This window comes from Theropithecus gelada, chromosome 3, assembly GCF_003255815.1.
Source record: "Theropithecus gelada isolate Dixy chromosome 3, Tgel_1.0, whole genome shotgun sequence".
In the NCBI taxonomy this organism is placed as follows: Eukaryota; Metazoa; Chordata; class Mammalia; order Primates; family Cercopithecidae; genus Theropithecus; species Theropithecus gelada.
The window spans coordinates 162,543,677-162,559,611 of NC_037670.1; the positions used below are offsets into that span (position 1 = coordinate 162,543,677).

General features: G+C 42.4%; 1 pseudogene; it reads left to right on the plus strand.

The window, feature by feature from the left end:
- Positions 1 to 8,176: 8,176 nt before the first annotated feature.
- LOC112621068 lies at positions 8,177 to 10,310 on the plus strand (annotated as a pseudogene).
- The last annotated feature ends 5,625 nt before the right edge of the window (positions 10,311 to 15,935 follow it).

Here is a 15,935-nt window from a genome sequence, read left to right on the forward strand (position 1 = left end):
GAAAAATAAAACAACAAAATAGTGTTGGGGCGGTGAAAATTTTTGAGGGGTGGTATGGAGAGATAATGGGGGATGTTTCTCAGGGCTGCTTAAAGCGGGATTAGGGGCAGTGTGGGAACCTAGAGTGGGAGAGATTAAGCTGAAGGAAGATTTTGTGGTAAGGGGTGATATTGTCAGTTTGTTAGAAGAAACATTTGTCGTATAGAATGATTGGTGATGGCCTGGATGCGGTTTTGTATGAACTGAAAAACTAAACAGAAGATAAAAGGTCTGAGTAAGAGAAGGAGAAAAAAACAGGTATTGAAGGACTAAGAATTGGGAGGACCTAGGACATCTAATTAGAGTGCCCAAGGAGGTTCAGCTTAGCCTTGCCAGCAAAGATTATTTATTTACTTTAAGAGGGAATTTAGAGTGGCGGTTTGGGATAGCACCAGGAGATATGAGCTGTGATGGCTTGGAGAAACAGTGTAAACCGGCAGTATAAACACGAGCAGGGCATTCATGAGTAGTTGAGAACAGACGGTGAATAGGAGTATGACTAGACAGAAGACAGTAGGGATGACAAGTTTTTTGGGGTCCAGTCCAAGTTGGTCTGGTGTCTGCAATGAGACTGGGCCTTAATAAAAAGGAGTGTCCACACAGGAGCTCAAATGGGCTGTACCCTGTAGCATTCCGAGGACAGGCCTGAATTGTGAGAAGGGCAAGTGGTAAAGGTATTGTCTAGTCCTTTTTAAGTTGGTGACTGAGCTTGGTGAGGTGTGTTTTTAAAAGACCATTAGTCCATTCTGCCTTTCCTGAAGATTGAGGATGGTAAAGGATATAAAGGTGTCACTGAATACCAAGAGCCTGAGAAGCTGCTTGGGTGATTTCACTAATAAAGGCTGGTCCGTTATTAGACTGTATAGAGGTGGGAAGGCCAAACCGAGGAATTATGTCTGACAGAAAGGAAGAAATGACTGCGGTGGCCTTCTCACACCACGCGGGAAAGGCCTCTACCCATCCAGTCAGTGTCTACCCAGACTAAGAGATATTTTAGTTTTCTGACTCGGGGCATGTGAGTAAAGTCAATTTGCCAGTCCCGGGCAGGGGCAAATCCCCGAGCTTGATGTGTTAGGAAGGGAGGGGGCCTGAACAATCCCTGAGGAGTAGTAGAAGAGTAGATGGAACAACTGAGAAGTGATTTCCTTGAGGACAGATTTCCATGATGGAAAAGAAATGAGAAGTTCTAAGAGATGGGCTAGCGGCTTGTAACCTACATGGAAGAGGTTATGAAATGATGATAGAATAGAATGGAAGGAGGTATTTTCCTTGGTCCAAGAACCATTTGACTTGTGTTGGAAGAGATAGGTGGAAGTTTCAGCCGGGGAGTAGGTGGGAGTGGCCAGATGAGAAGGAGAAAAACTGCCAGGAGGGATAGAAGTTGGAAAGCTAGCTGCTTTTTTAGCTACCTTATCAGCATAAGCATTGCCCTGAGCAATGGGATCTGATGCCTTTTGATGGCCCTTGCAGTATCTGACTCCAGCTTCCTTTGGAAGTAAAGCAGCCTGGAGAAGAGTTTTGTATTAAAGAGGCATTAATGATGGAGGACCCTTGGGTAGTGAGGAAACCTTTCAGCCCATAAAACAGCATGGTGGTGCAGGATATGGAAGGCATATTTAGAGTCAGTATAAACATTGATGCAACAGTTATGGAGGCAAGGGAAACAGACCCTTGAAAAGAAGGTAATGTGGAGTTGGTAGCCTCCATATTAATTAAGAAGAGGATGGACTTACCCTCCACTGTAAGAGTTACCAAAAGCGCCTGTGATGGTCCTGTAGGCTTCCGAGGCGATCGGGCAGTGTCAGTCTTCAGCCGCTAAGCTGAGAAGATCTGGGAAGGAGTCAGTCACAGCCCTGGGCCAGTTGGAACAGTCCAGTTTCCAGTGGGGTCCCACACAGATGGGACACAGCTTAGGAGGAATCCGGGGCTGCGGGCATGCCTTAGCCCAGTGGCCAGATTTCCAGCACTTGAAGCAAGATCCTGGGGGAGGAGGTCCTGAAGGAACGCTTGACCCCTGTGGCTTAGGTGTTTTGAAGTTCTTGTGTGCTGGAGATATGGCTGGGGTTTCTCTCACAGCGGAGGCAAGTAATTGCAACTCTTCTCTATTATTGTACACCTTGAAGGTGAGGTTAATTAAGTCCTGTTGTGGGGTTTGAGGGCCAGAATCTAATTTTTGGAGCTTTTTCTAATGTCGGGAGCTGACTGGGTGATAAAATGCATATTAAGAATAAGGCGGCCTTCTGGTTCCTCTGGGTCTAGGGTGGTGAAGCGTCTTAGGGTTGCTGCTAAGCGGGCCATGAATTGGGCTGGGTTTTCATCTTTACCTTGTGTAGTTTCTTTAAGTTTGTTGTAATTAACAGCTTTGTAAGCTGCCTTTTTAAGACCTTCAACTAGGCAGGAAACCATGTAATCTCGCCTAGCTATACCTGGGGAATCTGCCTGATAGTTCCATTGGAGATCTTCTCGGGGAACTGCTCTAATGCCTTCCTGGAGGTCTGGCTCATGAAGCTGGCGGTTATTGGTGTGAGATTGGGCTAGAGAAAAAACTCTTTCCCGTTCATCTGGGGAGAGGGTAGAAGTTAGGATGACATTTAAGTCACTCCAGGTTAAATTGTAGGATGGAATTCCTGTATATATTTAGTGGGGTCTGATTGAGAAAGAGCCTAAACGCTGGCTGATTTGGGAAAGGTCTGATAGAGAAAAAGGAGCATTAACCTTGACTATGCCTTTAGCTCTAGCCACTTTTTTAAGAGGAAATTGCTGGGCAGGTAGGGGAGGGCTAGTCAAGGAACGAAACTGTAAGCCAGACTGGGTGTAAGGAGGGGAGATAAAAGGATTATAGGGTGAGGGAGCGGAGGCTGAGGAAAAATTGGGACCTAGCTTGGCCTGGCGAGGAGGGGAGAGGTCAGATGGGTCTGTAGAAAAGGAATATTAGAAAGACTCAGCGATGCTTGGGGTTGGGACTGAGGGGACAGGCGGGAGGGAAAGAAGGAGAATTTGGGACAAGTTGCATTGGGAACAGAGACTAGGGAGGGACCAATGTGTAAAAGAATGCTTGGACGTCAGGCACCTCAGACTGTTTGCCCATTTTACGACAAGAATTATTTAGATCTTGTAGGATGGAAAAATTGAAAGTGCCGTTTTCTGGCTATTTGGAACTACTGTCGAGTTTGTATTGGGGCCAAGTGGTATTGCAGAAGAAAATAAGATGCTTAGATTTTAGGTCAGGTAAGAGTTGAAGAGGTTTTAAGTTCTTAAGAACACAGGGTAAGGGAGAAGAAGGAGGAATGGAGGGTGGAAGGTTGCCCACGGTGAAGGAGGCAAGTTTAAAGAGAAGGGTAGAGACATAGAGAAAGGGGTGGGGAGCAGCCCTAGACTGCAACATGGGTGAGCAGCCAAAGCAGGTGTCCCCGCAATTGACTTGCCACCAAGGGAACATGGGTGAATGATCAAGGCAGACGTCCCCGCAGAGATCAGACACCAATGGAACATGGGTGAATAATCAGAGAGGCATCCCCGCAATGATTAAACACCAAGGGAAGGCTGCCTTCCTCAGTCCGTGACCGGCATTTTGGGTCCACGGATAAAACATGTCTCCTTTGTCTCTACCAGAAAATGAAAGGAATTGAAATTAAGAGAAGGGAGAGATTGAAGGGTGGCGCCAAGATTGAAAGGAGAAAGAGGTTGAGGGATAGCTGAGGTTGGAGAAGAAGAGAGTAAAAAGAGGTCGCTTACCGGATTTAAAATCGGTGAGATGTTCTTTGGGCTGGTTGGTCTGAGGACCCAAGGTCATAGGTGGGTCTCTTCACGGAGTGAGGATGAGGACAGCAGATTGGTCTCCTGAAGGAGTCCCGCTGACCCGGGTCTTCGGCACCAAATATTTCACGTGTCTGTGTGAAGAGATCACCAAACAGGCTTTTTGTGAGCAACACGGCTGTTTATTTCACCTGGGCGCAGGCGGACTGAGTCCGAAAAAGGAGCCAGCAAAGGGTGGTGGGATTATCATTGGTTCTTATAGGTTTTGGGATAGGCGGTGAAGTTAAGAGCAATGTTTAGGGGGCAGGGGGTGAAGCTCACCAAGTACATTCTCAAGGGTGGGGAGAATTACAAAGAAACTTCCTAAGGTTGGGGGAAATTACAAAGTACATCTATCTGTGAGGGTGGGGCAGAAACAAATCACAATGGTGGAATGTCATCAGTTAAGCTATTTTCACTTCTGTGGATCTTCAGTTGCTTCAGGCCGTCTGGATGTATACGTGCAGGTCGCTGGGGATATGATGGCTTAGCTTGGGCTCAGAGGCCTGACAAATAGGACATTTAATATTGTTTAACAGGAACAGCTAAATCTTCTAAGTCAGCACTCCTCAACCTTCTTGGCACCAGGGGCTGGTTTCGTGGAAGACAATTTTTCCACGGACCCCGTGAAGAAGGTAATGGTTTGGGGATGATTCAAGCACATTGCATATATTGTGCCCTTTATTTCTATTATTATTACATTGTATATATAATGAAATAATTCTACAACTCACCACAATGTAGAATCAGTGGGAGCCCTGGGCTTGTTTTCCTGTAACTAGACTGTCCCATCTGGGGATGATGGAAGATAGTGACAGATCATTAGGCATTAGAGTCTTAAAAGAAGCACACACCCGGATCCCTCTCGTGCACAGTTCACAATAGGGTGCATACTCCTATGAGACTCTAATGCCACTGCTGCTCTGACGGGAGGCAGAGCTCAGGCAGTAATGCAAGCAATGGGGAGTGGCTGTAAATACAAATGAAGTTTCACTTGCTTGCCTGCTTACCTCCTGGTGTGCAGTCTGGCTCCCAACAGGCTATGGACCGGTCCATAGTCCATAGCCTGAGGGTTGGGGACCCCTGTTCTAAGTTATCAACAAAATGTCCATGTATTTGACTATAAGGTTCTTACTTAAACAAACAACTGATGTTCACAAGCTTTAAAAGTGGTTAATAGAGAAATAACTTTAAATAATGACCACCTTTGTGTCATAACCTAGTTTTCAGAAGTAATCTAAATAAATGTTTAAAAATGAGAAAATGATTAAAAATGAGAAAATAAATGAGACAAATGCTTAGAAAAAATAAACTTTTTGTATAATTTAAAATCTTAAATTTTTTTTTTTTTTTTTTTTTTTTTTTTTTTTTTTTTTTTTTTTTTTTGAGACAGAGCCTTGCTCTGTCACCTAGGCTGGGGTGCAGTGGAGTGATTTCTGTTCACTGCAACATCTGTTTCCCGAGCTCAAGTGATTCTTCTGCCTCAGCCTCGCAAGTAGCTGAAACCACAGGTGCATATCACCATATCCTGCTTTTTTTTTTTTTTTTCCTTTGTATTTTTGGAAGAGACAAGGTCTTGCCATGTTGCCCAGGCTGGTCTTGAACTCCTGAGCTCAAGCAATCTGTCTGCCTTGGCCTCCCAAAGTGCTGGGATGACAGGCGTGAGCCACTGTGCCTAGCCTATTTTGGATGCTTATTGAATATTTGGATCATTTCCAATTAAGAAATGATTATATGGGAAATATGTTCCAAAATTGTGAACTATAAAATGCTGATAGTGCATCTATAAAATGCTAGTATCTGACAGGCAGTTCAGGATTTATTGCTTCCCAGGTTTACATAAAATGTGCCAAAGAAGATGTGTTCTTATTGAGAAAAAGAATACTTTCATCTAATTCAAAAGTTATCTAAAAGTTTATTCAGATTATGGATTTGAAAAGGTTATTGCATCCATGTAACTTTCTGTATTGCCTTTAAAGTACTTCTGCCATTAAGTCATAGGGCTTTGACTCCTTACATCTAAAAAGGGCACATGATAATGTCGTGTCTAGCCTCAGTTCTCTTGAATAGTTAAAAATCCTTTGCAAGCTCAGTAGTAACTGCTCTAGACTCCTGGAAAAAGCAGCAGCAACCACCTTGTGCTAACTCAGTGGCTAAGGCTTTGCTCTTTCACATTGGCAGCCTAGGTTCAACTCCTGGCTTTGGAAGTCAGTCCTTTCTGGCTACTTCCATGGTAGTCATGGGACTTACCATTTGTTGACTCTTTTTCCCCTCCATGGACAGCTTCTGATTTCCTCTCTTGAATTTTCTTTTCTCTGAGCCACCCTACTGGGAATTCTAGATCTTGTGAAAACTGCTTGCTGTCTTTTTGGAGATACCTCATACATCCGTGGTGAAGTCATAACCTTCATTAAAGCTTATTGGTTTCACTTGGGAGAATACTTTTGGGGGAAAACAAAACAAAACAAAACAAAACTTAAAGGCCAGAGGTGTCAGCTGTTTTTCCCAGCTAGAATCTGGTAATAAGAGATTTTAAAAGATTTTTGTTTTTTGTTTTTTTAAGAAAAAAAAGCTCTATCATTAAAAGTCAGCCCAACTAAATGCTGATATGTATTATATACATATTATATAAGTATATATAATATATAATCATAATATACAACATATATAATTTTAATATATGTTTATATGATATAATAATTTATATATGATAGATATATACATATATCCAGTCAACTGAATTCTGTCTGTCTTCATGCTACCCTCAACGCTCACATGAGAGGGCCTAAGGTAATTTCTGATATCCTGGAACTCCTTGGGAGAAACAGAGAAGGCACTGCAGACACCATTTCAGGAGAAACCTCTGTTTTCCCCATGGAACTCCAAGAATTGTGAGTAGAAAGATCCCTATCAAAATCTAAGGCTCTGTTCTGTTTTGCATTGTGTTACCTGAACTTTTTGACTTTTAGGGGCATCAGAAATTACTTTGCATTACAGTAGAACTTTTAGCCTTGGTGTGTAATAGATAGGTAACAAATATATTTCTAGGGATGGTTAATGGCAGTTGCTTACAGTGTGTAGGCATTACTACAGGCTGGTACTTCTTTCTTGCATTTAAATAGGAAGAAAAGCATGCTCTATTGGCACCTAAAAGGCATGGAATGGGGGATGGGTCGATTATAAAATGGGCTGATTGGCTTTGGTTTGCCCATCGGCCTCTGGAGAATGCCCTTGAAGTGAAAGGCACCAGTGAAACCATTGTACTGTCTTCTCCTATATCATTTCCTTCAATTCTGCAGGACAGCCTGTCACCCAGGCTGGAGTGCAGCGACACAAGCTTGGATCACTGCAATCTCCACCTCCTGAGCTCAAGCAATCCTCCCACCTCAGCCTCCTGAATAGCTGGGACTAAAGGCACAAGCCACCACACCCACCTAATTTTTGTAGTTTTTGGTGGAGATGGGACTTCACCACGTTTGCCCAGACGGGTCTCAAACTGCTGAGCTCAAGAAATCCACCCACCTCAATCTCCCAAAGTGCTGGGATTACAGACATGAGCCACCACACTGGGCCTCCTTTTTTTTTTTCCCTTTGAGACAGGGTCTCCCTCTTTTGCCTAGGCTGAGTGCAGTGGTGAAATCACAGCTCACTGCAACTTCAACCACCCAGGCTTAGGTGATCCTCCCACCTCAGCCTCCCAAGTAGCTGGACCACAGGCATGCACCACCATGCTTGGCTAGTTGTTTTTTTTGGTTGTATTTTTTGTATTTCATCATGTTGCCCAGGCTGGTCTTGAACTCCTGGGCTCAAGCAATTCACACCTCAGCCTCCCAAAGTGCTGGGATAACAGGAGCCACCACCCCTGGCCTTTTATTAAGAATAGTACACTAATGCAAAGATGAAATTTCACTTTTGCTTTTGAACAACACTTTCATGCATTTACTAAAAGATAATGAAAGATTTTTTTTTCCTTTTAAATAAACAACCAAAAAAAAAAAAAAAAAAAAAGAGGGAAGGGAGAGAGAGAAAAGTCAGATTCGGGTTAGCCTCATGCTGTCTTTATTGGGTCTTGTATGGAAAGTTGAGTTTACTCTCAATCAACAAGTAACATTTTTGCTTTTTAAAAAATGTCTGAGCTGCCATCACAGCTACTGCAGCCTCTGGGTGCCTAGAAAAGGGGAATGAGAACAGTGAATGACTCAGTCCCCCATGGCAGTGGTGGTGGTTGTGGCCAGGGAGGCATGATGACGAGGTGGGGGCACTGCAGCTTCGAAGAGTAGGCAATGGTGGGGTGGTGTGTTTGGGGTGGGGCCAGGGCGGGGTGTTGGGGGCAGCACGTGAATAAAAAGAATCATCAAAAGCAGGGAAAAGTGGAAAAAGTTTAAAAGAAGGACAAGACACAGTAAGATCAGAGCAAATTTCCTTCAGGAAAAATAGCCTTGTTGCTGTCCCATCTACAGTATCTGCTAAAATAAATGTACCAATCTGTCAGCCCATAGTGAAGAAAGACAAACAGCAAAATTCGTCAAGGTTTAGCGTGAGCAATAATAAAGAACTCAAACACTACCATCTTTAAACGATGTTCCTCCTGCTGATCCAGAGACACTTTTCATTTGGAAGTTACATCAGTGTTGTGTCCTCTTTGACTTTGTTTCTGATCCACAAAATGACCTAAAGTGGAAGGAAGTACAATGAGCTACTTTAAGTGAAATGGAAAAATGTATCACCCATCATTGGAATTGGATCACAGAACCTGTTTACCCAGAGGTAGTCCATATGTTTGAAGTTGACATGTTTCAAACATTACCACCTTCTAGTGTCCAGAAGCTGAATTTGGCCCAGAGAAAAACAAACCAATGTCAGAAGCAACCTGGCCTCATTTACAGTTTGTTTATGAGTATTTCTTAAGATTTTTAGAGGCCGGGCACTGTGGCTCATGCCTGTAATCCCAGCACTTTGGGAGTCTGAGGCAGGTGGATCACGAGGTCAGGAGATCGAAACCATCCTGGCTAACACGGTGAAACCCCGTCTCTACTAAAAATACAAAAAATTAGCCAGGCATGGTGGTGGGAACCTGTAGTCTCAGCTACTCGGGAGGCTGAGGCAGGAGAATGGCATGAACCCGGGAGGCGGAGCTTGCAGTGAGCCGAGATTACACTACTGCAGTCCAGCCTGAGCCACAGAGCGAGACTCCGTCTTAAAAAAAAAAAAAAAAAAAAGATTTTTAGAGTCTCCAGGTTTCCAACCTACTACAGCAAAGTAATATATTGGTCAGAAGTTTGCACTGCAGCTTTTAGAGTGCTTTGACAGTGAAGATGCTGAGGGAAGAGTTTTTTGTTGTTGTTTAGTTTTTTCTTTGTTTGTTTTGAGACAGAATTTTGCTCTCTCACACAGGCTGGAGTGCAGTGGCACAATTACAGTTCACTGACTGCAACCTCTGCTTCCCAGGTTCAAGCAATTCTCCCACGTCAGCCTCCTGAGTAGCTGGGACTACAGGCATGTGCCACCACACCTGGCTAATCTTTGTATTTTTTATAGAGACGGGGTTTCACCATGTTGCTCAGGCTGGTCTTGAACACTTGGCCTCAAGTGATCTACCCACCTCACTCTCCCAAAGTGCTGCGATTACAGGTGTAAGCCATGTGCCTGACCTGGGAGAGAGCTTTTCCTTAAACAAGCCTTTGCAGAATCTATGGGAAATTCTTAGGCTTGAGAGCTTACATAAGAAAACAGATAAATATTACATTTCATAGGTTTATTTATGAAACAGCTTCACGATGGTATAGCAGAGTTACTAGATATATTGGGAAGTATAATTAATGGATTTGTTTTACCACTAAAAGAAGAGCACAGATTTTCTTATTCAAGGTGCTATACCTTTGCACAAAGTGAAATCTCTAAGTGTCTACCATCCCCAGCTGGCATATCATGTAGTACAGTTTTTAGAAAAGGATAGCACCCTCACTGAATCAGTGGTGAAGACACTTCTCAAATATGGGCCAAAGCCTTACAGTCCAAAAGAAGTAATGTTCTTAAACAAATTAGAAGAAATTTTAGATGTAATTGAACCATTGGAATTTGGAAGATCATGGAGCCTCTCTTCTGGCAGCTAGCCAAATGTGTCTCCAGCTCACACTTCCAGGTGGCAGGTGGCAGAGCAAGCACTCTATTACTGGAATAATGAATACCTTATGAGCTTGATCAGTAACAACGCAGCAAAGATTCTGCTCATCACGTTTCCATCCTTGTACTGCAATTCAAAGACCCATTGGAACAAGACAATACATGGCTTGATATCCAGCATCCTGAAGCTCTTCATGGAGATGAACCAAAAGCTATTTAATGACCGTACCTAACTGTTCAAAGCAGAGAAACTGAAAGAGAAGCTAAAAATGAAAGAACAGGAAGAAGCATTGGTTAAAATAGAAAATCTAACCAAAGCCAATCATGAGGTACTAAAAAAGAGAGTAACATGAAAACGTCCAGGGTGTTACTTGAATGCTTTTTTTTTTTTTTTTGAGACGGAGTCTCGCTCTGTCGCCCAGGCTGGAGTGCAGTGGCCGGATCTCAGCTCACGGCAAGCTCCGCCTCCCGGGTTCACGCCATTCTCCTGCCTCAGCCTCCCGAGTAGCTGGGACCACAGGCGCCTGCCACCTCGCCCGGCTAATTTTTTGTATTTTTTAGTAGAGACGGGGTTTCACCGTGTTAGCCAGCATGGTCTCGATCTCCTGACCTCGTGATCCGCCCGCCTCGGCCTCCCAAAGTGCTGGGATTACAGGCTTGAGCCACCGCGCCCGGCCACTTGAATGCTTTTATAAGATAGGAATATATCTTCATCCTGAGAAGGAGGGATATCATTTTGGCTAACTAAATGACTTATAGTGACCTGGGATTCTATTTTGTAATAGCAAGTGTTTAAACCTTTGATATTTGACAAACTTTCCAAAGTCAAATTCTAAGCTTTTTCTTTGATCTGGCTAACCCTTTTAGATATTAGGTAGCCTAAAGTCCAAAAGGGACATATTTGGCTTATTTGGCATATTAAAACCATAGAAAAAACATTACCAAATATAAAATGGTGTTTAAACTTTCTTTGGGTTATATTCATATAAATATATTATTAGCTTGTGTTCCAAAATTGTGTAAGATTCCCATAATTCTGATATGTCCTATAATTCTGATATGTCTATATATTATCAGTAACAATTATAATTGTTAAGTTAAATTGTTTTGTGCCATAAGGTAATCAGACTTTAACCATAGCTGTTGTGAGCCTTTAGCCCCTCACCTGGCCTGGGCAGCCCCTCCCCTGACCCTGCCATGAGCAGCCCCCTTGCCCCAGTACTCTTCAGGACCTGGTGGCCTGGCACTCACTTTGCAGGCCTGAGTGGCAGTGAGCCAAGTTATTTGTTAGGCTCGGGGAGAGAGTTGGCAATCCCCAGAGGAAAGGGAGCCTCAAACCCCTCTGTATGCAGTTGCCAATTGTTATTTCACTCTGATTCTTTTCAAAGGCAGTTTTATAATCAGCTATAGGACTCTGAAAGGTGCCCTGGAATCTAGGTTTCTGATAACTTTGAAAATTGTGAAATTAGAATAGAGGGAAAAACTTCCAAGACTCCCATAGAGAGTTAATGTATTCATAAATGTCAAGCAGAACAGGAGTTAATTACATGGAAGACCAAAATAGTCTTTTTATGACTTTTTGTTTGAAACATGCTAATTCTTTTGTTTTACAGAGTTCAGAAAACTTTTCGTCTTTTGTACTGTTTACAGCTTTTAACAATTGGGTAAAGTACACTCTTGTGAGCAAAATTTAGAGCGTATTTCTTTCTCTCTACCTGGTTTCCTTAGAATTTGAAAACGATTTGTAAGTATACTTAATTTATGGCAGTATAGTTGTTTGCACAAGTTCAATAAGAATCTTTTTTCTTTTGTAACAAGACACCATTGGAGACCCTGGTTATTTTACCAAGGCTTTGACTAGAGTGGCATACTTTCAGGTATAAACAAACTGCTTTAAGGAATCAAAGTTGACTTACAGAGCCAATAAAAGCCCCTTGGGAAAATTGGCTTCATACCTTGTCTACACAGTCCTTGTATAGAGTCCTCACCTGTGGTAAGTAAAGAATGTCACCTTCTGACAGGTCCAGGAGCCCCAAATTATCTTGAGGTCTTAAGGAGAGGAATTCCCCCAACTCATACAGGTATTTGCAGGTACAGATAACTCCATGACTGGGCTCAAGGCTTTAAAAATCTAATCTGAGATTCCTTATGGAATAAAGGAATCAAACACTACCAGCGAAGCCAATTTTAGAAAGAGTCTACGTGGCAAGTAATTATTCTTGTTATACTTTATGCAAATATTCAGGCCACACATAAGACTGAAATTTATTATGCAAATAAATTGGTTCTACAATGACTTGTCTTTAGTAAAAATAACTAGAGAGAAAAAAATATGTTTTAGAAAAAAACCCATAGTACACCTGTTGTTAGAGTCTAGTTGTGTTCACTGTTTGTGAGTTTTTATTTTCTGCAATTTGGACTGAATCCTGAATTCCATCCAGCCTTCAAGTCCCAAATTATTGCTTTCAGATTTTTCTGGCTTGGAATCAATGAAATTACTACTGCATTATTCCTTGTAATAGAGATGAGAAAGACATGTCAGACTACCACAGCCTTCCTCCTCTGTAACTAAAGATGCTTTGAGTCTAACATCTGAATAAATTGTGCTCAGTGTTAACCTTTGTTTTTCTTCTGTCTCCATAGAAATGCCTCTTATTAATAATCTGTTTGCCTTCATCACATGTAGAGGCCTAGCCCATCTGCAATGCCACCTCCGGGATGGGACGCAACTATTTAACTAACCTGATCCATTCTCAAGAACTAGACAGTGCTTATGACTAGGTTCATGAGTATTCATAGCTCTTCCTGGAACCTGTTAAATACATATTTAGCCAACCTGTCATTATATCCAATTATGACGGGCAGTGGGCAACCTATATGATAGTTAAGACTAACTGCTGTGTACACATCCCAGTAAATTTGGGAAATGTCTCAGATAGCCCTGCAAGACACATCCCAACAAATCAAAGCTATGTCTGACTCCACATTGTCACTAGACCAGTGATTATTGTCCTGACTCAGATCAGTACCATCCTGGTAGCAAAAGCTGGCTGTAACATTGGCCCTGATTTCAAGGATAAGCATGTCCCTCTGTTGTGGAGTTCAATGCGGCTGCACCCTCCGTATGGAAATGTAAGACGGACTTTCCCCAGAGACTTTCCAGACCTTGCACCATAGTGGTCCAGCAAATATCATCTGTAAAGTCCAGGTATTCGTAAATATTTCCAAATCCAAACAGATCAATTCCATACCAACACCCAATAACTACACCGTCTTTCAGCAGAAAGTAGCCAGAATAAATACAGTACCCCAATTTCACAGAGATGGAAGGGAACTTGGCAGTGGGGAATTGTAACCAAGTACTCCCATTTTCCTAAGAAATAGTTTAATTATTTTTTCCTCTCTTCTTCTCTTTTTCCTCCTTGTCCCCACTTTTTACTTAGTCCTTTAGAAATGCAAATTTCTAAATTTGAATAGCCTTTTACCCCTCCTTCACCAGACATTCTCTACAGGGCAAATTCACCTAACTATGTGCTTAGGAGCTCCGGAAAGGAAACCTCACCCACCAGGAGGTTGCCTGGAGAGATAACAGTCAATTTACAACCCAAAGTATGCCTGCCCATGGAGACACCAACAGTCACCGGCTTGATCACCTGGTAGATACGGCACTAAGCTAACATGCCAACCCCTCACCTGCTCACTTCCCCCCACCCCTTGTGCCATTAATGCTAAGCCCCCTTTAAAAGTGCTTGCTTTCTGATCCAAAAGAAAAGTGGTACCCTTAGGCAAGAAGTCTTATGACTTCTTCCCCTAAGCTAGCTTCGGAATAAAATATCGCTTTCTTTATACCAGACCTCACCCTTATTAAATGGACTCTGTTGGCAGTGAGCAGCTGAGCCTCCATTTTGGTTATAAGACTACAGGGCATGCCACCATGCCCAGTTAATTTTTAATTTTTTTTTGCTAAAAGTGGGGTCTCACTATGTTGCCCAGGGTGGTCTCAAACATCTGGCTTCATGTGATTCTCCCACCTTGACCTCCTAAAGTGCTGGGATTACAGATGTGAGCCACTGTGCTCTGCCTCTATTTTGGCTTTTTAACTTAACTTATTCCCTATGTAGATAACTGGTTTTCAGTAAGGAAAGGGCCAGGAGAGCATGCAGCTTTAATGTTTAAATATGTAACAAGTAGGCAAAGCTGGAAAGCAGAACACAGATGCCCCAAAATCAAGGATCCCATTTTACATTAAATCTCGGGTCCCCAAAAAGAGGGGAGTACAGTGGAATGTGAGAGTGCAATGCTTTTATAATACACTTCACTGCAGGGACATTCTCCCAAGATTGGTAGACAACTCAACACTAATCAGCCCACTCTGATCAGCCCATCCCCCACAGGAGTCTTATCCCTTATTGGAGAGTGAGGGTGTTTACATAGCTTTTAAACACCCAAAAGCACCTTTTTTCCCCTCCAAGTGTGCCACAAAATAAGTAGCACCTTGGAGTAATAACCATTCACTATAAGTAACTACCACGAGCCATCTCTAAGAGTGCATCTCTTACTTAACTATTACACACACCAAGGTTATTTTTGCATCATGCAAAGTAATTTCTGGTACCCCCCAAAAGCCAAAAAGACCACATGACACAATTCAGAAAGAACAGTTTTAGATCTGAGAGGACTATGTCCATTTACAGCTTGGGATTCCCTGAGGAAAAAAAGCAGCTGCTCCCGAAAAGGAGTCTGTGGCACCTTTTTGTGTTTTTCTTAAGGGTTCTTGGACTGTTAGAATTTACAATATATGAAGAATAGGGTGAAATAAAACTAACTTGAAGAACAATTCTTAAAAAAAAGAAGTGAACATAGAAACCAAACACATAGGTTCTTTAAAAAGGTTCCAGTCATCTGAAAAAAAAAATTCCCAAAAATAGAATTAAAAAAAAGGGAAGAAAAGTATAAGGCCTTTTAAATACACACACACACACGTATATATATGTGTATATGTTTATAGAGAAAGAGAGACAGAGAGAGAGAGAGAACACTTGAATATCAGCTTTTAATTAAGCTGATTTTTAGCCACAGAGCTCTTTAAAAAAACAATTCTTTCAAGTCTCCTGTTACCAGATTTTAGCCAGGACAACAGCTGATATTTTTGGCTTTTGAGTTTCTTTACCAAAGGTATCTTTCTAAGCGTCTCAACCAGAATTATGACTTAATCATGGGTGCACGAGTTATCTCCAAAGAGGTGGCAAACAATTTTTACACGATCCAGAATCACCCTAGAGATAGCTCAGAGAAAGGAAAACGCAGGACAAGAAATGAGAAACTGTCCATGGAAGAAAAAAAGATCAATAAATGGCGAAAGCCACAAAAATATCAAACCAGAAAAGACTAATTCCCTGGCTGGGTATTGAACTCATGCAGCATTAGTCAAATGGGAGAAACTTAGCTACTGTACTATAGCATGGGGTGGTGTGTTAACCTGCATTTGCGTTGCTATAAAGAAATACCTGAGCCTGGGTAATTTATAAATAAAAGGGGTTTGATTGGCTCATGGCTCCGAGGGCTTTAAAGGAAGCATGGTGCTGGCATCTACTTCTGGTGAGGCCTCAGGAAACTTACAATGATGATAAAAAGTGATAGGGAGCCTTCTCTTGGCCATGTCATATGCCAAGAGTGAGAGAGAGAGAGAGAGAGAGAGAAAGAAAAGAGGTCCTAGACTCTTTTAAACAACCAAATGTTGCATGAACTAAGAACTCACTTATCACCAAGGGAATGGTGCTAAACTATTCATGAGGGATCTGCTCCTATAATCCAATCACCCCCCACCAGATCCCACCTCCAACACTGAGAATCACATTCAACATGCGATTTGAGAGGACAAATACCCAAACCATATCAAGTGATCTCCACTGATCTTCCCGGAAGGAATCTAGAGCAGGCAGTTTTGAACTTGCAAATGATTTTAACTTTTAGGTCAA